A 23,624-nucleotide genomic window follows, 5' to 3' on the forward strand; every position below is an offset into this window, starting at 1 on the left:
TCCTGGTAGACACAGGGGCCCTGAACGAGGCGGTCTGGGCAATGTGGAAGTAGAATTGGACGCTCTGTTGATAGGCCCTGCAGGTCTGAGAACCAGTGCGCCGTCTGGGCCACGCCGGAGCCATGAGAAGCAGATTTCCTTTTTCTTGCTTGAACTTCCGAATTATCCTGGGCAGGAGTGACACTGGAGGGAACACGTACGGCAGCCGAAACCTCCGCGGCACCGCCAGCGCATCCACGAATGCTGCTCGAGGATCCCTTGTCCTTGCTCCGAAGACCGGAACCTTGTGATTGTGTCGAGACGCCATCAGATCCATGTCTGGAAGGCCCCACTTTTCCACTAGTAGTTGAAACACTTCTGGATAGAAGCCCCACTCGCCAGCATGTACGTCCTGACGACTGAGAAAGTCCGCTTCCCAATTCAGGACTCCCGGAATGAATATTGCCGATATGGCCGGTAGATGGTGTTCCGCCCAATGTAGAATCCGTGAGACTTCCTTCATTGCCAAGCGGCTTCGAGTGCCGCCTTGATGATTTATGTAAGCCACTGTGGTGGCGTTGTCCGACTGTACCGGAACAGGACGGTTCTGAATTAATTGCTGGGCTAGGTTCAAAGCATTGAAGACCGCCCGCAATTCCAGAATGTTGATCGAGAGGAGAGATTCCTCCTTGGTCCACCAACCCTGAAGGGAGTGCTGCTCCAGCACTGCGCCCCAACCTCTTAGACTGGCATCTGTCGTCAACAGGACCCAGTTGGAAATCCAGAATGGGCGGTCCCTGCCCAATTGTCGGTCCTGGAGGCACCATAGCAGCGACAGACGGACCTCCGGAGTCAATGAGATCATGTGAGACCTGATCCGGTGAGGCAGGCTGTCCCACTTGGCTAGAATCAGCCTCTGGAGGGGGCGAGAATGGAATTGAGCATACTCCACCATGTCGAATGCTGACACCATGAGGCCCAGCACCTGCATCGCTGAATGTGTCGACACTTGCGGACGAGAAAGGAAGCAACGAATCCTGTCCTGAAGCTTCAGGACTTTCTCCTGAGACAAGAACAACCTCTGGTTGTAAGTGTCCAATAGCGCTCCCAAGTGCACCATGCTCTGAGCAGGGACCAGGGAGGATTTCTTCCATTTGATGAGCCACCCGTGGGCTTGTAGAAACTGGACAGTCATATCCAGATGACGTAGGAGAAGTTCTGGGGAATTTGCCAGGATTAACAAGTCGTCCAGATACGGCAGTATCCTGACCCCTTGACGGCGGAGTACCACCGTCATTACCGCAATAACTTTGGTGAAGACTCGCGGAGCCGTAGTCAAACCAAAAGGTAACGCCCGAAACTGATAATGGAGGTTGCCAATTGCAAACCTCAGGTATTGCTGATGTGACGCTGCTATAGGAATATACAGGTAAGCATCCTGTATGTCCAGGGAGACCATATAGTCGCCAGGTCCCAAGGCCAGAACTATAGAGCGAAGGGTTTCCATACGGAACTTGGAAACTTTCACAAACCTATTCAATGCCTTGAGGTTGAGAATGGGCCGGAAGGACCCATTCGGTTTCGGGACTAGAAACAGTGGAGAATAGTACCCTCGGCCCCTCTGCGCAAGAGGCACCTGTACTACGACTCCTGTATCCAGGAGAGTCTGTACCACCAAATGTAGAGTGTTTGCCTTCGTCTGGTCCAACGGGACGTCTGTCCGGCAAAATCGATGAGGGGGTCGGTTTTTGAAGGCTATGGCGTAACCTCGAGTGACGACTTCCCGTACCCAGGCATCTGAAGTGGTCTTCAACCATTCCTGGGTATACCCTAGAAGCCGGCCCCCCACCCTGGGATCCCCAGCGGGAGGCCCGCCCCGTCATGCGGCATGCTTACCGGTCTTGGAAGCTGGCTGACAGGCCGCCCAAGCTCGTTTGGGCTTTGGCATACCAGGTTTGGAAGTGCGGGCCTGCTTGTTGTACGCCTGACCTTTTGCTTTACCTGAAGGACGAAAGGAAGTACCTTTAGCCTTCGAGACAGAAGGAGCGGTACTTGGCAGACAGGCGGTTTTGGCCGTAGCCAAGTCAGCCACTATCTTATTTAAGTCCTCCCCAAACAGAATATCTCCCTTGAAAAGGAGTACCTCCAGGGTTTTTCTAGAGTCCAGATCCACAGACCAGGATCTCAGCCACAAAATCTGGCGAGCCAGGACTGACGTAGTAGAGGTCTTGGCTGCTAGGATACCGGCATCAGAAGCCGCCTCTTTAATATAGCGAGAAGCTGTGACAATATATGACAAGCATTGTCTAGCATGGTCAGAAGATATTTCAGCTTCTAACTCCAAGGCCCATGCTTCAATATACTCTGCAGCCCATGTTGTTGCAATAGTGGACTTTTGTGCATCACCAGTGAGGGTGTAAATCGCTTTTAGACAACCCTCCACACGTTTATCCGTAGGCTCTTTTAGAGACGTGACGGTAGTGACAGGTAGAGCTGAGGAGACCACCATCCTTGCCACATGCGAGTCTACTGGAGAAGGTGGTTTTTAGACAGATCTGACGCGAGGGGATAGCGAGCCAGCATCTTCTTTTGAGGCACAAACTTCTTACCCGGGTTTTCCAAGGGTTCCTGACGTATATCCACTAGGTGGTCAGAGTGAGGTAAAACTTGTTTAACCACCTTCTGACGCTTGAACCTATCTGGTTTCTTAGGAGGGACGGATGGCTCGGGATCATCCGTAAACTGTAAAATCAACTTAATAGCCTCCAAAAGATCTGGAACATCAACATGTGAACCACCCTCCCCATCAGCAGTATCTGAGTCAGAATCTGTGGGGTCATTGTAAGTGCCATCTTCATCAGACGAGGTGTCAGTGACAGCAGTGGATTGTGAGGAGATAAGAGCTCGCTTAGAGGACCCCTTGGGCTTAGGCGAGAGAGGGTCAGACTTTTTAGCAGTCAGGGACTGGTTCAACTTCTTCAACTGAGCAGATAAATTGTCCGCCCACGGCGGATTAGCTGCAGGGACCACATATACGGTTGTACCGGCATAGGGGGTCCCATAGGGGGTGTTCATTTATTAACTAGCGTATGCAGAAGTGTGGAAAAAGCAGCCCACGGTGGGTCATTATGTACCTCCGTTGCCACAGGTCCACTGGGGGGGCAAGGAGCCCCCAGAACCAGAACCCACAGCTGCTATATTCTCCTCATATGGATCTGTGGCTTCAGCTACACCAGCAGTGTGTTCCGCCCCAGAACCGTTACCGTCAGAAGCAGACATGATATAACTTGCAGTATCAGGTAACACAGTACAATTGGCAGCAGCACAATACCTCTTACATAAACCCCTGCGCAGTGTGGTCAGCACAAGCAGGGACACAGGAGAGAAACGGTGAGTAAAATCACAGAGAAAAAATAAGATTTTAAACCTACCGGTAAATCTTTTTCTCCTAGTCCGTAGAGGATGCTGGGGACTCCGTAAGGACCATGGGGTATAGACGGGCTCCGCAGGAGACATGGGCACTTTAAGACCTTTTAATGGGTGTAAACTGGCTCCTCCTTCTATGCCCCTCCTCCAGACCTCAGTTATAGGAACTGTGCCGAGAGGAGACGGACATTTCGAGGAAAGGATTTTGTTAATTAAGGGTGAGATGCATACCAGCTCACACCACAACACACCGTACAACCTGGGATATAAGTAAACCAGTTAACAGCAACAGGTTGAACTGAACTGCAACACAACCCTTGTGTAGACTTATCAATAACTATGTACAAGTACTGCAGATTTATAACGCACTGGGACAGGCGCCCAGCATCCTCTACGGACTAGGAGAAAAAGATTTACCGGTAGGTTTAAAATCTTATTTTCTCTTACGTCCTAGAGGATGCTGGGGACTCCATAAGGACCATGGAGTTTATACCAGAGCTCCAGACCGGGCGGGAGAGTGCGAATGACTCTGCAGCACCGATTGAGCAAAAGAGAGGTCCTCATCAGCCAGGGTACCAAACGTATAGAATTTTGCTAAAGTGTTTGAACCCGACCAAGTAGCTGCTCGGCAAAGCTGTAACGCCTCGGGCAGCCGCCCAAGAAGAGCCCACCTTCCTAGTGGAATGGGCCTTTACCGATTTTGGTAACGGCAATCCAGCCATAGAATGAGCCTGCTGAATCGTGTTACAGATCCAGTGTGCGATAGTCTGCTTGGAAGCAGGAGCGCCAACCTTGTTGGCTGCATATAGGATAACAGAGCCTCCGTTTTCCTAACACGAGCCGTTCTGGCTACATAGATTTTTAAAGCCCTGACTACATCAAGGTACTTGGAATCCTCCAAGACATCCGTAGCCACCGGCACTACAATAGGTTGGTTCACGTGAAACGACGAAACCACCTTAGGTAGAAATTGTGGACGAGTTCTCAATTCCGCTCTATCCATATGGAAAATCAGATAGGGGCTCTTGTAAGACAAGGCCGCCAATTCTGACACCCTCCTTGCAGATGCCAAGGCCAATAACATGACCACTTTCAAAGTGAGAAATTTTAACTGAACAGTTTGAAGTGGTTCAAACCAATGTGATTTAAGGAACTGTAACACCACGTTAAGGTCCCACGGTGCACCTGGGGGCACAAAAGGAGGTTGGATGTGCAGAGGCCAATTCCTTCTGTAAAAATATTGATAAGGCCGAAATCTGCACCTTAATGGAGCCTAACTTTAGGCCCATATCCAGCCCCGCCTGTAGAAAATGGAGAAAACGACCCAGCTGAAAAACCTCCGTTGGAGCATTCTTGGATTCACACAAAGACACATACTTCCTCCAGATACGGTGATAATGCTTTGTCGTTACCTCCTTCCTAGCTTTAAGCAGAGTAGGGATGACCTCCCCTGGAATACCTTTCCTAGCTAGGATTTGGTGTTCAACCGCCATGCCGTCAAACGTTACCGTGGTAAGTCTTGGAACACACACGGCCCCTGTTGTAACAGGTCCTCTCTTAGAGGAAGAGGCCAAGGATCTTCTGTGAGCATTTCCTGAAGATCTGGATACCAGGACCTTCAAGGCCAGTCTGGAACAATGAGTATCGTTTGAACTCTTGTTCTTCTTATGATAAGCAATATCTTTGGGATGAGTGGAAGTGGAGGAAACACATAGACCGACTGATACACCCACGGTGTCACTAGTGCGTCTATTGCTATTGCTTGAGGGTCCCTCGACCTGGAACATTACGTCCGAAGCTTTTTGTTAAGGCGTGACGCCATCATGTCTATTTGAGGGAGTCCCCAACCGTCTGTCACTTCTGCAAAGACCTCTTGATGAAGCCCCCACTCTCCTGGATGGAGATCGTGTCTGTTGAGGAAGTCTGCTTCCCAGTTGTCCACTCACGGGATGAAAACAGCTGACAGAGCGCTTACATGATTTTCCGCACAGCCAAGAATCCTGGTGGCCACCGCCATCGCTGCTCTGCTTCTTGTTCCGCCCTGGCGGTTTACATGTGCCACGGCTGTGATGTTGTCTGACTGGATCAGTACAGGTAGGTTGCGAAGAAGATGCTCCGCCTGTCTCAGGCCGTTGTATATGGCCCTCAATTCCAGCACATTTATGTGCAGACAAGCCTCCTGGCTTGACCATATTCCCTGAAATTTTTTTCCTTGTGTGACCGCTACCCAGTCTTGGAGTCTCGCGTCCGTGGTTACAGGACCCAATCCTGGATTCCGAACCTGCGACCCTCTAGGGGGTGAGCACTGTGGAGCCACCACAGGAGAGATATCCTGGCCCTGGGGGACAGGCTTATCATCCGATGCATTTGGAGATGGGACCCTGACTATTTATCCAGTAGGTCCCACTGAAAAATTCTTGAATGGAACCTGCCAAACGGAATGGCCTCGTAGGCTGCCACCATCTTTTCCAACACTCGAGTGCATTGATGAATCGACACTCTTTTTGGTTTCAGCAGATCCCTGACCATGTTCTGGAGTTCCAGAGCTTTTTCCAATGGGAGAAAAACCCTCTGCCGTTCCGTGTCCAGAATCATGCCCAAAAACGACAGTCGAGTTATCGGCATCAACTGCGATTTTGGCAAATTTAATAGCCAGCCGTGTTGTTGTAGTACCCTCAGAGAGAGAGCCACGCTCTTCAGTAACTGGTCTCTTGATCTCGCCTTTTATCAGGAGATCGTCCAAGTACGGGATAATTGTGACACCTTGCTTGCGCAGGAGCACCATCATTTCCGCCATTATCTTGGTGAAAATCCTCGGTGCCGTGGAAAGCCCAAACGGCAACATCTGAAATTGGTAATGACAATCCTGCACAGCGAATCTCAGGAACACCTGATGAGGAGGATATATGGGGACATGAAGGTATGCATCCTTTATGTCTAGTGACACCATAAAATGCCCCCCCGTCGAGACTGGAAATCACTGCCCGGAGAGATTCCATCTTGAATTTGAATCTTTTCAAAAACAGGTTTAGGGATTTTAGGTTCAGAATTGGTCTGACCGAGCCATCTGGCTTCGGGACCACAAATAGAGCTGAATAAAACCCCTTTCCCTGTTGCAACAGGGGAACCGTGATAATCACTTGCTGTTGACACAGCTTTTGTATCGCAGCTGAAACTATTTCTCTCTCTGGGAGAAAAGCTGGTACGGCCGATTTGAAACATCTTCGAACTCCAGTCTGTATCCTTGGGTTACAATTTCTAGCACCCAAGGATCCAAGTTCGAATGAATCCAGACTTGGCTGAAGACGTGCCCCCACCGGTGCGGACTCCCGCAGCGGAGCATCAGTTTCATGTGGTGGATTTGGTAGAGGCCGGAGAGGACTTCTGCTCCTGGGAACTAGCCGCAGCTGGTGTTCTTTTCCCTCTACCCTTGCCTCTGGCGAGGAAGGATGATCCACGTCCCTTTCTGAATTTATGAGACCGAAAGGACTGCATCTGGTATGGAGGCGTTTTCTTTTGCTGTGGGGGAACAAAAGGCAAAAAAATAAGAATTTACTTACCGATAATTCTATTTCTCGTAGTCCGTAGTGGATGCTGGGAACTCCGTAAGGACCATGGGGAATAGCGGCTCCGCAGGAGACTGGGCACAAAAGTAAAGCTTTAGGACTACCTGGTGTGCACTGGTTCCTCCCCCTATGACCCTCCTCCAAGCCTCAGTTAGGATACTGTGCCCGGACGAGCGTACACAATAAGGAAGGATTTATGAATCCCGGATAAGACTCATACCAGCCACACCAATCACACCGTACAACCTGTGATCTGAACCCAGTTAACAGCATGATTACAGAGGAGCCTCTGGAAAGATGGCTCACAACAACAATAACTCGATTTAGTTAACAATAACTATGTACAAGTATTGCAGACAATCCGTACTTGGGATGGGCGCCCAGCATCCACTACGGACTACGAGAAATAGAATTATCGGTAAGTAAATTCTTATTTTCTCTGACGTCCTAGTGGATGCTGGGAACTCCGTAAGGACCATGGGGATTATACCAAAGCTCCCAAACGGGCGGGAGAGTGCGGATGACTCTGCAGCACCGAATGAGAGAACTCCAGGTCCTCCTCAGCCAGGGTATCAAATTTGTAGAATTTAGCAAACGTGTTTGCCCCTGACCAAGTAGCTGCTCGGCAAAGTTGTAAAGCCGAGACCCCTCGGGCAGCCGCCCAAGATGAGCCCACCTTCCTCGTGGAATGGGCTTTTACAGATTATGGCTGTGGCAGGCCTGCCACAGAATGTGCAAGCTGAATTGTACTACAAATCCAACGAGCAATAGTCTGCTTAGAAGCAGGAGCACCCAGCTTGTTGGGTGCATACAGGATAAACAGCGAGTCAGATTTTCTGACTCCAGCCGTCCTGGAAACATATATTTTCAGGGCCCTGACTACGTCCAACAACTTGGAGTCCTCCAAGTCCCTAGTAGCCGCAGGTACCACAATAGGCTGGTTCAGGTGAAACGCTGAAACCACCTTAGGGAGAAATTGAGGACGAGTCCTCAATTCTGCCCTGTCCGTATGAAAATCAGGTAAGGGCTTTTACAGGATAAAGCCGCCAATTTGACACGTGCCTGGCCGAAGCCAAGGCCAACAGCATGACCACTTTCCATGTGAGATATTTCAAATCCACAGATTTAAGCGGTTCAAACCAATGTGATTTTAGGAACCCCAAAACTACATTGAGATCCCAAGGTGCCACTGGAGGCACAAAAGGAGGCTGTATATGCAGCACCCCCTTGACAAACGTCTGAACTTCAGGAACTGAAGCCAGTTCTTTCTGGAAGAAAATTTTGGAACAGACAGGGTCCTTGCTGGAGCAGGTCCCTTCTTAGAGGTAGAGGCCCCGGGTCCTCTGTGAGCATCTCTTGAAGTTCCGGGTACCAAGTCCTTCTTGGCCAATCCGGAGCCACGAGTATAGTTCTTACTCCTCACCGTCTTATAATTCTCAGTACCTTGGGTATGAGAGGCAGAGGAGGGAACACATACACTGACTGGTACACCCACGGTGTTACCAGAGCGTCCACAGCTATTGCCTGAGGGTCCCTTGACCTGGCGCAATACCTGTCCAGTTTTTTGTTGAGGCGGGACGTTTGGTTTTTCCCAACGGTTCACAATCATGTGGAAGACTTCTGGGTGAAGTCCCCACTCTCCCGGGTGGAGGTCGTTCCTTCTGAGGAAGTCTGCTTCCCAGTTGTCCACTCCCGGAATGAACACTGCTGACAGTGCTATCACATGATTTTCTGTCCAGCGAAGAATCCTTGCAGCTTCTGCCATTGCCCTCCTGCTTCTTGTGCCACCCTGTCTGTTTACATGGGCGACTGCCGTGATGTTGTCGGACTGGATCAGCACCGGCTGACCTTGAAGCAGAGGTCTTGCTAGGCTTAGAGCATTGTAAATGGCCCTTAGCTCCAGGATATTTATGTGAAGTGATGTCTCAGGCTTGACCACAAGCCCTGGAAATTCCTTCCCTGTGTGACTGCTCCCCAGCCTCGCAGGCTGGCATCCGTGGTCACCAGGACCCAGTCCTGAATGCCGAATCTACGGCCCTCTAGAAGATGAGCACTCTGCAACCACCACAGGAGAGACACCCTTGTCTTTGGTGACAGGGTTATCCGCTGATGCATCTGAAGATGCGATCCGGACCATTTGTCTAGCAGATCCCACTGGAAAGTTCTTGCGTGGAATCTGCCGAATGGAATTGCTTCGTAGGAAGCCACCATTTTTTTCCCAGGACCCTTGTGCATAGATGCACTGACACTTGGCCTGGTTTTAGGAGGTTTCTGACTATTTCGGATAACTCCCTGGCTTTCTCCTCCGGGAGAAACACCTTTTTCTGGACTGTGTCCAGGATCATTCCTAGGAATAGAAGACGTGTCGTCGGGATCAGCTGCGACTTTGGAATATTGAGAATCCAACCGTGCTGCCGCAACACTACTTGAGATAGTGCTACCCCGACTACCAACTGTTCCCTGGATCTTGCCCTTATCAGGAGATCGTCCAAGTAAGGGATAAATAAAACTCCCTTCCTCCGAAGGAGTATCATCATTTCGGCCATTACTTTGGTAAAGACCCGAGGTGCCGTGGACAAACCAAACGGCAGCTTCTGAAACTGATAGTGACAGTTCTGTACCACAAACCTGAGGTACCCTTGGTGAGAAGGGTAAATTGGGACATGGAGGTAAGCATCCTTGATGTCCAAAGACACCATATAATCCCCTTCTTCCAGGTTCGCAATCACCGCTCTGAGTGACTCCATCTTGAATTTGAACCTTTGTATGTAAGTGTTCAAGGATTTCAGATTTAAAAATAGGTCTCACCGAGCCGTCCGGCTTCGGTACCACAAACAGCGTGGAATAATACCCCTTTCCCTGTTGCAGGAGGGGTACCGTGATTATCACCTGCTGGGAATACAGCTTGTGAATGGCTTCCAATACCGCCTCCCTGTCGGAGGGAGACGTCGGTAAAGCAGACTTTAGGAAATGGCGAGGGGGAGACGTCTCGAATTCCAATTTGTACCCCTGAGATACCACCTGAAGGATCCAGGGGTCCACCTGTGAGTGAGCCCACTGCACGCTGAAATTCTTGAGACGGGCCCCCATCCGCTAGTGAAGCCCCAGCGCCATGCTGAGGACTTGGCAGAAACGGAAGAGGGCTTCTGTTCCTGGGAACTGGCTGTTTGCTGCAGCCTTTTTCCTCTCCCTCTGCCACGGGGCAGAAATGAGGAGCCTTTTGCCCGCTTGCCCTTATGGGGCCGAAGGGACTGCGCCTGATAATACGGCGTCTTGGAGGCTACCTAGGGTAAAAATGTGGATTTCCCAGCAGTTGCCGTGGCCACCAGGTCTGATAGACCTACCCCAAATAACTCCTCCCCTTTATAAGGCAATACTTCCATATGCCTTTTGGAGTCAGCATCACCTGACCACTACCTCGTCCATAACCCTCTTCTGGCAGAAATGGACAGCGCACTTACTCTTGATGCCAGTCGGCAAATATCCCTCTGTGCATCACGCATATATAGAAATGCATCTTTTAAATGCTCTATAGTCAGTAATATACTGTCCCTATCTAGGGTATCATTATTTTCAGTCAGGGAATCCGACCAAGCCACCCCAGCACTGCACATCCAGGCTGAGGCGATTGCTGGTCGCAGTATAACACCCGTGTGAGTGTATATACATTTTAGGATATTCTCCTGCTTTCTGTCAGCAGGTTCCTTAAGGGCGGCCGTATCAGGAGACGGTAGTGCCACCTGTTTAGACAAACGTGTGAGCGCTTTTTTCCCCCCTAGGGGGTGTTTCCCAACGTGCCCTATCCTCTGGCGGGAAGGGGTATGATGCTAATAACCTTTTAGGAATTATCAGTTTTCTATCGGGGAAAACCCACGCTTCATCACACACTTCATTTAATTCCTCAGATGCAGGAAAAACTACAGGCAGTTTTTTCTCACCAAACATAATACCCTTTTTAGTGGTACTTGTATTATCAGAAATATGTAAAACATTTTTCATAGCCTCAATCATGTAACGTGTGGCCCTACTGGAAGTCACATTCGTCTCTTCATCGTCGACACTGGAGTCAGTATCCGTGTCGGCGTCTGTATCTGCCATCTGAGGTAACGGGCGTTTTAGAGCCCCTGATGGCTTTTGAGACGCCTGGACAGGCACAAGCTGAGTAGCCGGCTGTCTCATGTCATCATTTTTGTCACGTAATTCCTTCCATAAGCTCAGCCACTCAGGTGTCGACTCCCTAGGGGGTGACAACTCCATTACAGGCAATTGCTCCGCCTCCACACCATGTTCCTCCTCATATATGTCGACACAATCGTACCGACACACAGCACACACACAGGGAATGCTCTGATAGAGGACAGGACCCCACTAGCCCTTTGGGGAGACAGAGGGAGAGTATGCCAGCACACACCAGAGCGCTATATATATACAGGGATAACCTTATAGAAGTGTTTTTCCCCTAATAGCTGCTGTTTTATTAATACTGCGCCTAATTAGTGCCCCCCTCTCTTTTTTAACCCTTTCTGTAGTGTAGTAACTGCAGGGGAGAGCCAGGGAGCTTCCCTCCAACGGAGCTGTGAGGAAAAATGGCGCCAGTGTGCTGAGGAGATAGGCTCCGCCCCTTTTTCGCAGACTTTTCTCCCGCAATTTTATGGATTCTGGCAGGGGTTAAAATACATCCATATAGCCCTGGGGGTTATATGTGATGTATTTTCGCCAGCCAAGGTGTTTTTATTGCTGCTCAGGGCGCCCCCCCCCAGCGCCCTGCACCCTCAGTGACCGGAGTGTGAAGTGTGCCTGAGGAGCAATGGCGCACAGCTGCAGTGCTGTGCGCTACCTTGGTGAAGACTGATGTCTTCTGCCGCCAATTTTCCGGACCTCTTCTTGCTTCTGGCTCTGTAAGGGGGCCGGCGGCGCGGCTCTGGGACCGGACTCCGAGGCTGGGCCTGTGTTCGGTCCCTCTGGAGCTAATGGTGTCCAGTAGCCAAGAAGCCCAAGCTGGCTGCAAGCAGGCAGGTTCGCTTCTTCTCCCCTTAGTCCCTCGATGCAGTGAGCCTGTTGCCAGCAGGTCTCACTGAAAATAAAAAACCTAAAACTAAACTTTTTCTAAGAAACTCAGGAGAGCCTCCTAGAATGCACCCTTCTCGGCCGGGCACAAAAATCTAACTGAGGCTTGGAGGAGGGTCATAGGGGGAGGAGCCAGTGCACACCAGGTAGTCCTAAAGCTTTACTTTTGTGCCCAGTCTCCTGCGGAGCCGCTATTCCCCATGGTCCTTACGGAGTTCCCAGCATCCACTAGGACGTCAGAGAAAGAAGACTTGCCCGCGGTAGCTTTGGAAACCAGGTCAGTGAGGCCGTCCCTAAACAAAAGCTCACCCTTGTAAGGCAAGGCTTCCATAAGTCTCTTGGAGTCAGCACGGGTACACAACGCCCTCCTAGCTGAAATTGCCATGGCATTGGCCCTCGATCCCAAGAGGCCAATATCTCTCGTAGCCTCCCTTAGGTATAACGCTGCGTCCTTGATGTGACCCAATGTCAACAATACACTCTCCCTGTCGAGGGTGTCCATGTCCAAGTTATCTGCCCATCCTGCAATCGCGCTATTCACCCATGCCGACGCTACAGCCGGTCTGAGCAGGGTTCCCGTAGTCGCATAAATCGATTTCAAGGTAGTTTCCTGCCTGCGATCCGCAGGATCCTTTAGTGTCGCCGTGTCCGGAGACGGTAAGGCCACCTTTTTGGATAAACGTGTCAAAACCTTATCTACCGTGGGTGATGATTCCCACCGTAACCTGTCCTGTGAGGGGAAAGGATATGCCATAACAATTCTCTTAGGAATCTGCAGTTTTTTGTCTGGAGTTTCCCAAGCTTTTTTAAATAGAGCATTCAGCTCATGGGATGGGGGAAATGTTACCTCAGGTTTCTTCCCCTTAAACATACAAACCCGTGTGTCAGGGACAGAAGGGTCCTCTGTGATATGTAATACATTTTTTATTGCAATAATCATGTACTGAATACTCTTGGCCACCCTTGGGTGTAACCGAGCGTCATCATAGTCGACACTGGAGTCGGAATCCGTGTCGGTATCAGTGTCTGCTATCTGGGTAAAGGGACGTTTCTGGGACCCTGATGGGTTCTGTTACACATTAATATCCATGGATTGTCTCCATGCTTGGTTCTGGGACTCAGATTTGTCTAACCTTTTATGTAATAAAGCCACACTTGCATTTAAAACATTCCACATGTCTACCTAATCAGCAGTCGGCGGTGCCGAAGGAGTCACTATTACATTCTGCTCCGCATCCTCTCTGGAAGAGCCTTCCGCCTTAGACATGTCGACACACACGTACTGACACCCCCACACACACTCGTTTTGCACTTTGGTACTTGTATACAGCGGTGAAGGGAGTCCGGGAGCAGCGTCTCTGCAGCAAGCTGTGGAGAAAATGGCGCTGGTTAGAGCTGAAGGACTAAGCTCCGCCCCTCGATGGCGCGCTTCAGTCCCGCTAATTTTTATACTGGCGGGGGTCTGTACATACGGCCCATGCAGTTTCTATGCGTGCCAGTGAACTTTTATGAGGTCATTATTGCTGCCCAGGGTGCCCCCCCTGTGCCCTGCACCCTTGCTGTGCCTCGTGTGTGTGTGTGTGTGGGTGTGTGTGTGTGTGGGAGCAATGGCGCGCAGCGCGACCGCTGCGCGGTACCTCACGAAGATCTGAAGTCTTCTGCCGCCTCTGAAGTCTTCTTGCTTCTCGTACTCATCCGGCTTCTATCTTCCGACTCTGTGAGGAGGACGGCGGCGCGGCTCTGAGACGAACAGCTAGGCGTACCAAGTGTTCCGACCCTCTGGAGCTAATGGTGTCCAGTAGCCTTTGAAGCGGAGCCTGTCAGTAAAGTAGGTCTGCTTCTCTCTCCTCAGTCCCACGAAGTAGGGAGCCTGTTGCCAGCAGTGCTCCCTGAAAATAAAAAACCTAACAAAGTATTTTTCCAGAGAAACTCAGTAGAGCTCCCCTAGTGTGCGACTAGTCTCCTCTGGGCACAGAATCTAACTGAGGTCTGGAGGAGGAGCATAGACAGAGGAGCCAGTTCACACCCAATAAAAGGTCTTAAAGTGCCCATATTTCCTCCGGAGCCCGTCTATACCCCATGGTGCTTACGGAGTCCCCAGCATCCTCTAGGAAGTAAGAGAAATATGTATTAGAGTATATCTTGTGAATATACTATATTATTATAAGACCTGACGCACCAAGCCTCCTCAGGTTATAGAATATAGGGATAGCAAGTTGAGTGAGAGACACGAAATGGAAACCACTCAGCAAGCTAATGCACACACATATAGTAACAGTTATACAATGCAGAGGTTAATACCAACAATAATACTGCACTGGACCAGCAGATATAGCTATATAGTCAATAGATATAACACTGCACAGTAAGAACTGGATGTATATCACAGGGTAATTGTACTAGAAAACCCTGACTAAATGCACTCTTTCTTAACTAACACTGTCTAATAGGCAGGTAGAATACTTAAGTGTCATGTGAAGTCACAGCGCTGACAACTAGGCGGCTTTACACAGGAGGATTTGTCCATGCAGTCACAGGAACAGTGAAGCTGAGAGAAATGGCGCCCAGACACTGACAGGGAGTGAGGGAGAGACAGATATGCAGCTCCGTGGCGGGAACACTTGCGGGAAATGGCGCCCTGGGGCTTGGGGAGGGTCTTCAGGTCTAAGCCTTATCCCCCTGCTGGCAAAACCACCGGGTACTGTGGGCTACTATTAAAATGGTTTAGAGAGAAAACTGACCTGCGCCCATGCCCTGGTGATCTAGTGGGATCGCCTGTACTGCCACAGTGACCACCGCCAGCGCGGCCCACCTCCCACTAACCGCGCCAGATCGCGATAAAGTATGGGTCCCACAAGCGGACTCACTCACCACCTCCCAAAGCGCTGCCACGCGATCCCGGAGAGCCCCCGTCGTGTGTCCCTGACAGAGCCTCCTGCTGTAGTTACCCGGCAACCAGGGCTCGGGAGTGTACAGCGCCGCTGGGGAGAGATGGAGCTGCAGCAGTGAATGTCAAAAGACATATACACACTGCTGCTGCCCTTGAAGTCTTCACTTTTCTTCTAAATAGCTCTTATCAGGGCTGCCCAGCGCAGCCCCTCTGTTATGTGCCTGCTATCTGCGGCACAAACTACAAAACTGAGCTCCTGTGCAGGGTGGTGGGGTTATAGAGGAGGCGGCGCTATGCATTCTGGGAACAGTCAAAGCTTTTCAGCCTGTTGGTGCCTCGGATCAAGATCCTACTCTACACCCCCTATGTCTATTCCTTGTGGAGCCCAGTGTACCCTGAAGAAGAAATAATATATATAATTGAAATTATAAAGATACATGTACACTTTAACAATTCTTCATATACATTTTAATAAGTGCAAGAGCATGCTGTTTATGAAAATCTTAAACACAGCATTTTTATTCACCAAGCAGCGATGTGAGCTGTGAAAGGGATTCTTGTATGCGCTCTTCTTAGTGTACTTTTCATGTGTTTATTACCATATGTTAAGTGCACAGGGAGAAAGATCTCTGCCTTTTTGGAAGAAAGCTTCTCTTGAAAAATATATTTTTTTCCAATAAGCAAATGGACAATACAGAAACAATGGATTCATCAGATTCTCTGTCCCTACAAACCCTTATTGAATTTACAGGATATATCTTCCAGTACAAGTAGCAAAGTATTGAGGGGCAGACTAGTTGGGCCAAGTGGTTCTTATCTGTCGACAAATTCTATGTTTCTAAGTATCTAGACCGAGGTGTAAAAAATAAGAATTTACTTACCGATAATTCTATTTCTCATAGTCCGTAGTGGATGCTGGGGACTCCGAAAGGACCATGGGGAATAGCGGCTCCGCAGGAGACTGGGCACAAAAGTAAAAAGCTTTAGGACTACCTGGTGTGCACTGGCTCCTCCCCCTATGACCCTCCTCCAAGCCTCAGTTAGGATACTGTGCCCGGACGAGCGTACACAATAAGGAAGGATTTTGAATCCCGGGTAAGACTCTTACCAGCCACACCAATCACACCGTACAACTTGTGATCTGAACCCAGTTAACAGCATGATAACAGAAGGAGCCTCTGAAAAGATGGCTCACAACAACAATAACCCGATTTTTGTAACAATAACTATGTACAAGTAATGCAGACAATCCGCACTTGGGATGGGCGCCCAGCATCCACTACGGACTATGAGAAATAGAATTATCGGTAAGTAAATTCTTATTTTCTCTAACGTCCTAGTGGATGCTGGGGACTCCGAAAGGACCATGGGGATTATACCAAAGCTCCCAAACGGGCGGGAGAGTGCGGATGACTCTGCAGCACCGAATGAGAGAACTCCAGGTCCTTCTCAGCCAGGGTATCAAATTTGTAGAATTTAGCAAACGTGTTTGCCCCTGACCAAGTAGCTGCTCGGCAAAGTTGTAAAGCCGAGACCCCTCGGGCAGCCGCCCAAGATGAGCCCACTTTCCTTGTGGAATGGGCTTTTACAGATTTTGGCTGTGGCAGGCCTGCCACAGAATGTGCAAGCTGAATTGTACTACAAATCCAACGAGCAATAGTCTGCTTAGAAGCAGGAGCACCCAGCTTGTTGGGTGCGTACATGATAAACAGCGAGTCAGATTTTCTGACTCCAGCCGTCCTGGAAACATATATTTTCAGGGCCCTGACTACGTCCAGTAACTTGGAATCCTCCAAGTCCCTAATAGCCGCAGGCACCACAATAGGCTGGTTTAAGTGAAATGCTGAAACCACCTTAGGGAGAAATTGAGGACGAGTCCTCAATTCTGCCCTGTCCGTATGAAAAATTAGGTAAGGGCTTTTATAGGATAAAGCCGCCAATTCTGAAACACGCCTGGCTGAAGCCAGGGCTAACAGCATTACCACTTTCCATGTGAGATATTTTAAGTCCACAGTGGTGAGTGGTTCAAACCAATGTGATTTTAGGAACCCCAAAACTACATTGAGATCCCAAGGTGTACTCCCTTGACAAACGTCTGAACTTCAGGAACAGAAGCTAGTTCTTTTTGGAAGAATATTGACAGGGCCGAAATTTGAACCTTAATGGACCCTAATTTTAGGCCCATAGACAGTCCTGTTTGCAGGAAATGCAGGAATCGACCCAGTTGAAATTCCTCTGTAGGGGCCTTCCTGGCCTCGCACCACGCAACATATTTTCGCCAAATACGGTGATAATGTTGTATGGTCACATCCTTCCTGGCTTTGATCAGGGTAGGGATGACTTCATCCGGAATGCCTTTTTCCTTCAGGATCCGGCGTTCAACCGCCATGCCGTCAAACGCAGCCGCGGTAAGTCTTGGAACAGACATGGTCCCTGCTGGAGCAGGTCCTTTCTTAGAGGTAGAGGCCACGGGTCTTCCGTGAGCATCTCTTGAATTTCCGGGTACCAAGTCCTTCTTGGCCAATCCGGAGCCACGAGTATAGTCTTTACTCCTCTCCTTCTTACGATTCTCAGTACTTTTGGTATGAGAGGAAGAGGAGGGAACACATACACTGACTGGTACACCCACGGTGTTACCAGAGCGTCCACAGCTATTGCCTGAGGGTCCCTTGACCTGGCGCAATATCTGTCCAGTTTTTTGTTGAGGCGGGACGCCATCATGTCCACCTTTGGTTTTTCCCAACGGTTCACAATCATGTGGAAGACTTCTGGGTGAAGTCCCCACTCCCCCGGGTGAAGATCGTGTCTGCTGAGGAAGTCTGCTTCCCAGTTGTCCACTCCCGGAATGAACACTGCTGACAGTGCTATCACATGATTTTCAAAGAATCCTTGCCACTTCCGTCATTGCCCTCCTGCTTCTCGTGCCGCTCTGTCTGTTTATGTGGGCGACTGCCGTGATGTTGTCCGACTGGATCAACACCGGCTGACCCTGAAGCAGAGGTCTTGCCTGACTTAGGGCATTGTAAATGGCCCTGAGTTCCAGGATATTTATGTGAAGTGACGTTTCCATGCTTGACCACAAGCCCTGGAAATTTCTTCCCTGTGTGACTGCTCCCCAGCCCCTCAGGCTGGCATCCGTGGTCACCAGGACCCAATCCTGAATGCCGAATCTGCGGCCCTCTAGGAGATGAGCACTCTGTAACCACCACAGGAGAGACACCCTTGTCCTTGGAGACAGGGTTATCCGCTGATGCATTTGAAGATGCGATCCGGACCATTTGTCCAGCAGATCCCACTGAAAAGTTCTTGCGTGGAATCTGCCGAATGGAATCGCTTCGTAAGAAGCCACCATCTTTCCCAGGACCCTTGTGCATTGATGTACTGACACTTGGCCTGGTCTTAGGAGGTTCCTGACTAGGTCGGATAACTCCCTGGCTTTCTCTTCCGGGAGAAACACCTTTTTCTGTACTGTGTCCAGAATCATTCCTAGGAACAGCAGACGTGTCGTCGGAATCAGCTGCGATTTTGGAATATTTAGAATCCATCCGTGCTGTCGTAGTACTACTTGAGATAGTGCTACTCCGACCTCTAACTGTTCTCTGGACCTTGCCCTTATCAGGAGATCGTCCAAGTAAGGGATAATTAAGACGCCTTTTCTTCGAAGAAGAATCATCATTTCGGCCATTACCTTGGTAAAGACCCGGGGTGCCGTGGACAATCCAAACGGCAGCGTCTGAAACTGATAGTGACAGTTCTGTACCACAAACCTGAGGTACCCTTGGTGAGAAGGGCAAATTGGGACATGGAGGTAAGCATCCTTGATGTCCAGAGACACCATATAGTCCCCTTCTTCCAGGTTCGCTATCACTGCTCTGAGTGACTCCATCTTGAACTTGAACCTTTTTATGTAAGTGTTCAAGGATTTCAGATTTAAAATGGGTCTCACCGAGCCGTCCGGCTTCGGTACCACAAACAGCGTGGAATAATACCCCTTTCCCTGTTGTAGGAAGGGTACCTTGATTATCACTTGTGAAGCTTGTGAATGGCTTCCAATACCGCCTCCCTGTCGGGGGGAGACGTTGGTAAAGCAGACTTCAGGAACCGGCGAGGGGGAGACGTCTCGAACTCCAATTTGTACCCCTGAGATACTACCTGCAGGATCCAGGGGTCCACTTGCGAGTGAGCCCACTGCGCGCTGAAATTCTTGAGACGGGCCCCCACCGTGCCTGAGTCCGCTTGTAAGGCCCCAGCGTCATGCTGAGGACTTGGCAGAAGCGGGGGAGGGCTTCTGTTCGTGGGAAGAGGCTGTCTGCTGCAGTCTTTTTCCCCTTCCTCTGCCCCGGGGCAGATATGAGTGGCCTTTTGCCCGCTTACCCTTATGGGGACGAAAGGACTGAGCCTGAAAAGACGGTATCTTTTTCTGCTGTGAGGTGACTTGGGGTAAAAAGGTGGATTTCCCAGCCGTTGCCGTGGCCACCAGGTCCGATAGACCGACCCCAAATAACTCCTCCCCTTTCTACGGCAATACTTCCATATGCCGTTTGGAATCCGCATCACCTGACTACTGTCGCGTCCATAACCCTCTTCTGGCAGAAATGGACATCGCACTTACTCTTGATGCCAGAGTGCAAATATCCCTCTGTGCATCACGCATATATAGAAATGCATCCTTTAAATGCTCTATAGTCAGTAATATATTGTCCCTGTCCAGGGTATCAATATTTTCAGTCAGGGAATCCGACCAAGCCACCCCAGCACTGCACATCCAGGCTGAGGCGATTGCTGGTCGCAGTATAATACCAGTATGTGTGTATATACTTTTTAGGATATTTTCCAGCTTCCTATCAGCTGGTTCCTTGAGGGCGGCCGTATCAGGAGACGGTAACGCCACTTGTTTTGATAAGCGTGTGAGCGCCTTATCCACTCTAGGGGGTGTTTCCCAACGCGCCCTAACCTCTGGCGGGAAAGGGTATAATGCCAATAATTTTTTAGAAATTAGCAGTTTTTTATCGGGGGAAACCCACGCTTCATCACACACCTCATTTAATTCATCTGATTCAGGAAAAACTACGGGTAGTTTTTTCACACCCCACATAATACCCTTTTTTGTGGTACTTGTAGTATCAGAAATGTTCAAAACCTCCTTCATTGCCGTGATCATGTAACGTGTGGCCCTACTGGAAAATACGTTTGTTTCCTCACCGACGACACTGGAGTCAGTGTCCGTGTCAGTGTCTGTATCGACCTGAGGTAACGGGCGTTTTATAGCCCCTGACGGTGTTTGAGACGCCTGTACAGGTATTAACTGATTTGCCGGCTGTCTCATGTCGTCAACAGTCTTTTGTAAAGTGCCGACACTATCACGTAATTCTTTCCATAAGACCATCCAGTCAGGTGTCGACTCCCTAGGGGGTGACATCACTAACACAGGCAATTGCTCCGCCTCCACACCATTTTCCTCCTCATACATGTCGACACAGCGTACCGACACACAGCACACACACAGGGAATGCTCTGATAGAGGACAGGACCCCACTAGCCCTTTGGGGAGACAGAGGGAGAGTTTGCCAGCACACACCAGAGCGCTATATATATACAGGGATAACCTTATATAAGTGTTTTTCCCTAATATAGCTGCTGTATATATTAATATGCCAATTTAGTGCCCCCCCTCTCTTGTTTTACCCTGTTTCTGTAGTGCAGGACTGCAGGGGAGAGTCAGGGAGCCTTCCTCCAACGGAGCTGTGAGGAAAAAATGGCGCCAGTGTGCTGAGGAGATAGGCTCCGCCCCCTTCACGGCGGCCTTTCTCCCGCTTTTTAATGGAAAAATTGGCAGGGGTTAAATGCATCCATATAGCCCAGGAGCTATATGTGATGTATTTTTTTGCCAAACAAAGGTTTTTTATTGCGTCTCAGGGCGCCCCCCCCAGCGCCCTGCACCCTCAGTGACCGGAGTGTGAAGTGTGCTGAGAGCAATGGCGCACAGCTGCGGTGCTGTGCGCTACCTTATTGAAGACAGGACGTCTTCTGCCTTCGATTTTCCGGACCTCTTCACTCTTCTGGCTCTGTAAGGGGGCCGGCGGCGCGGCTCCGGGACCCATCCATGGCTGGGCCTCTGATCGTCCCTCTGGAGCTAATGTCCAGTAGCCTAAGAAGCCCAATCCACTCTGCACGCAGGTGAGTTCGCTTCTTCTCCCCTTAGTCCCTCGGTGCAGTGAGCCTGTTGCCAGCAGGTCTCACTGAAAATAAAAAACCTACTTTAAACTTTTACACTAAGCAGCTCAGGAGAGCCCCTTAGCCTGCACCCGTCTCGTTCGGGCACAAAAATCTAACTGAGGCTTGGAGGAGGGTCATAGGGGGAGGAGCCAGTGCACACCAGGTAGTCCTAAAGCTTTTTACTTTTGTGCCCAGTCTCCTGCGGAGCCGCTATTCCCCATGGTCCTTTCGGAGTCCCCAGCATCCACTAGGACGTTAGAGAAATAAATCTTCTTTTTTTCCCCAGGGTAATTTGAGCCCAGAGGTACATGTGTTTATGGACATAGTTTCCAAAGAATTCGACACTATCCACCAAAAAAATAAGATCAGATCTAGGTGGAGAAAAACTAATTTATCCAGGAGTGAAAAACAAGCGTTGCAGGAATTGCAGTCATGGCATGACGTAGTAATTAAGCCCTCTGATAAAGGGGGCAACATAGTCTTATGGCCAATAGAGATGTATACCCGAGAGGCCAATAGACAACTTAAATCCTCCAATTGCTATCGACAATTACTGTTTAATCCTACACAAGATTTTACACGATTGTACCCTCGTCTAATTCAGGAAGCCATGTCCCAAGGGATAATCACCGAACAAGAGCACCAATATCTCTCAGTTTCTAATCCTAAAGTTCAATTAAAATTATACTTTTAGATTATCTATTTACCACGTACATGTAAACGTAGTGAGCATGAAAATCTACATGGTATAGTGCAGGGGTGGCCAAACAGTCGATCGCGGACATGCGACCAGTCAATCGCGATCCGCCGCCCAGCCAACCGAAGCCGCGCCTCTCCTGCCTGCCGCTCTGCCTCCTCAGTCTGCTCTCCGGCAGTGACGGCCGAGTGTATAGCTCAAATCAGGTGCCGGTTCGTTAGCCAATGAGAGCTCGCGGACCGGCGCCTGATTTGAGCCATACACGCTGCCATCACTGCCGGAGATTAGACTGAGAGGCAGGGCGGCAGATAGGAGAAGCGCACGCTGCGCTCTTCACACAGCACGGTGAGCTCTTCTATGGGGGCATATCTGGCATTGTGGGCACATGGCTCAGTGGGGGCATATCTGGCAATGTGGGGCATATCTGGCACTGTGGGGTCATATGTGGCACTGGGGGCATATCTGGCTCTGCGGGCACATGGCACTGTGGGGGCATATCTGCAATCTGGCGCTGTGGGGGCATATGTGGCACTGTGGGCAAATGGCACTGTGGGGGCATATCTGGCACTGTGGGGTCATATGTGGCACTGGGGGCATATCTGGCTCTGCGGGCACATGGCACTGTGGGGGCATATCTGGCACTGTGGGGGCATATCTGTAATCTGGCGCTGTGGGGGCATACCTGGCTCTGTGGGCACATGGCACTGTGGGGGCATATCTGGCAATGTGGGGCATATCTGGCACTGTGGGGTCATATGTGGCACTGGGAGCATATCTGGCTCTGCGGGCACATGGCACTGTGGGGGCATATCTGGCACTGTGGGGGCATATCTGTAATCTGGCGCTGTGGGGGCATATCTGGCACTATGGGCACATGGCACTGTGGGGGCATATCTGTATCTGGCACTGTGGGGCATATCTGGCACTGTGGGGGCATATCTGGCACTGTGGGCACATAGCACAGTGAGGGCATATCTGGCACATGGCACTGTGGGGGCATATCTGGCACTGTGGGGGCATATCTGTAATCTGGCACTGTGGGGGCATATCTGGCACTGTGGGGGCATATCTGTATCTGGCACTGTGGGGGCATATCTGGCATTGTGGGCACATGGCACTGAGAGGGCATATCTGGCACTGTGGGGGGCATATCTGGCACTGTGGGCACATGGCACTGTGGGGGCATATCTGTATTCTGGCGCTGTGGGGGCATATCTGGCACTGTGGGCACATGGCACTGTGGGGGCATATCTGTATCTGGCACTGTGGGGGCATATCTGGCACTGTGGGGGCATGTGTATCTGGCACTGTGGGGGCATATCTGTATCAGCAACTGTGGGGGCATGTGTATCTGGCACTGTGGGGGCATATGTGTTTGAGGTTTTTACCTGTGGGGGCCAATGTGTTATTTCATGTGAGGCAGTCATTACACTCTGTGCAGCAAGGCTACGTCCCTTTTTTTTTAGTTATACCATGCCCACTTTTTATTTTACCACGCCCACTTTTTGTTATACCACGCCCCTTTTTTTGCGCGCGCTATTATTCCTCCTAGGAAGATCACAAAAGCTTTTTAGCTTTCACAGTAGATCACCGACTCCAAAAGTCTGGCCGCCCCTGGTATAGTGGATACAGGGTTTTGAGTATCTTTTGTCCAAAAAAAAAAAAATAATTAAAAGTTTTCAATTAAAAGTTAAGTCTTAATCTACATATTGTTTATAACGAATGCGTCAACACAGGGTCTTTCTTTCTTCCTCTTAGCACTTTGACTACCAGTAGGATTCTA

The 23,624-nt window shown here is 50.0% G+C and overlaps 1 protein-coding gene across 2 annotated transcripts in view; it reads right to left on the bottom strand.

The window, feature by feature from the left end:
• The window catches only part of RABGGTA (Rab geranylgeranyltransferase subunit alpha), a 283,795-nt gene that overhangs the window by 150,371 nt on the left and 109,800 nt on the right, over window positions 1-23,624 (bottom strand). The gene's annotated exons all lie outside the window — the stretch shown is intronic.

The sequence above is a fragment of the Pseudophryne corroboree genome, chromosome 1 (assembly GCF_028390025.1).
Source record: "Pseudophryne corroboree isolate aPseCor3 chromosome 1, aPseCor3.hap2, whole genome shotgun sequence".
Taxonomy (NCBI): domain Eukaryota; kingdom Metazoa; phylum Chordata; class Amphibia; order Anura; family Myobatrachidae; genus Pseudophryne; species Pseudophryne corroboree.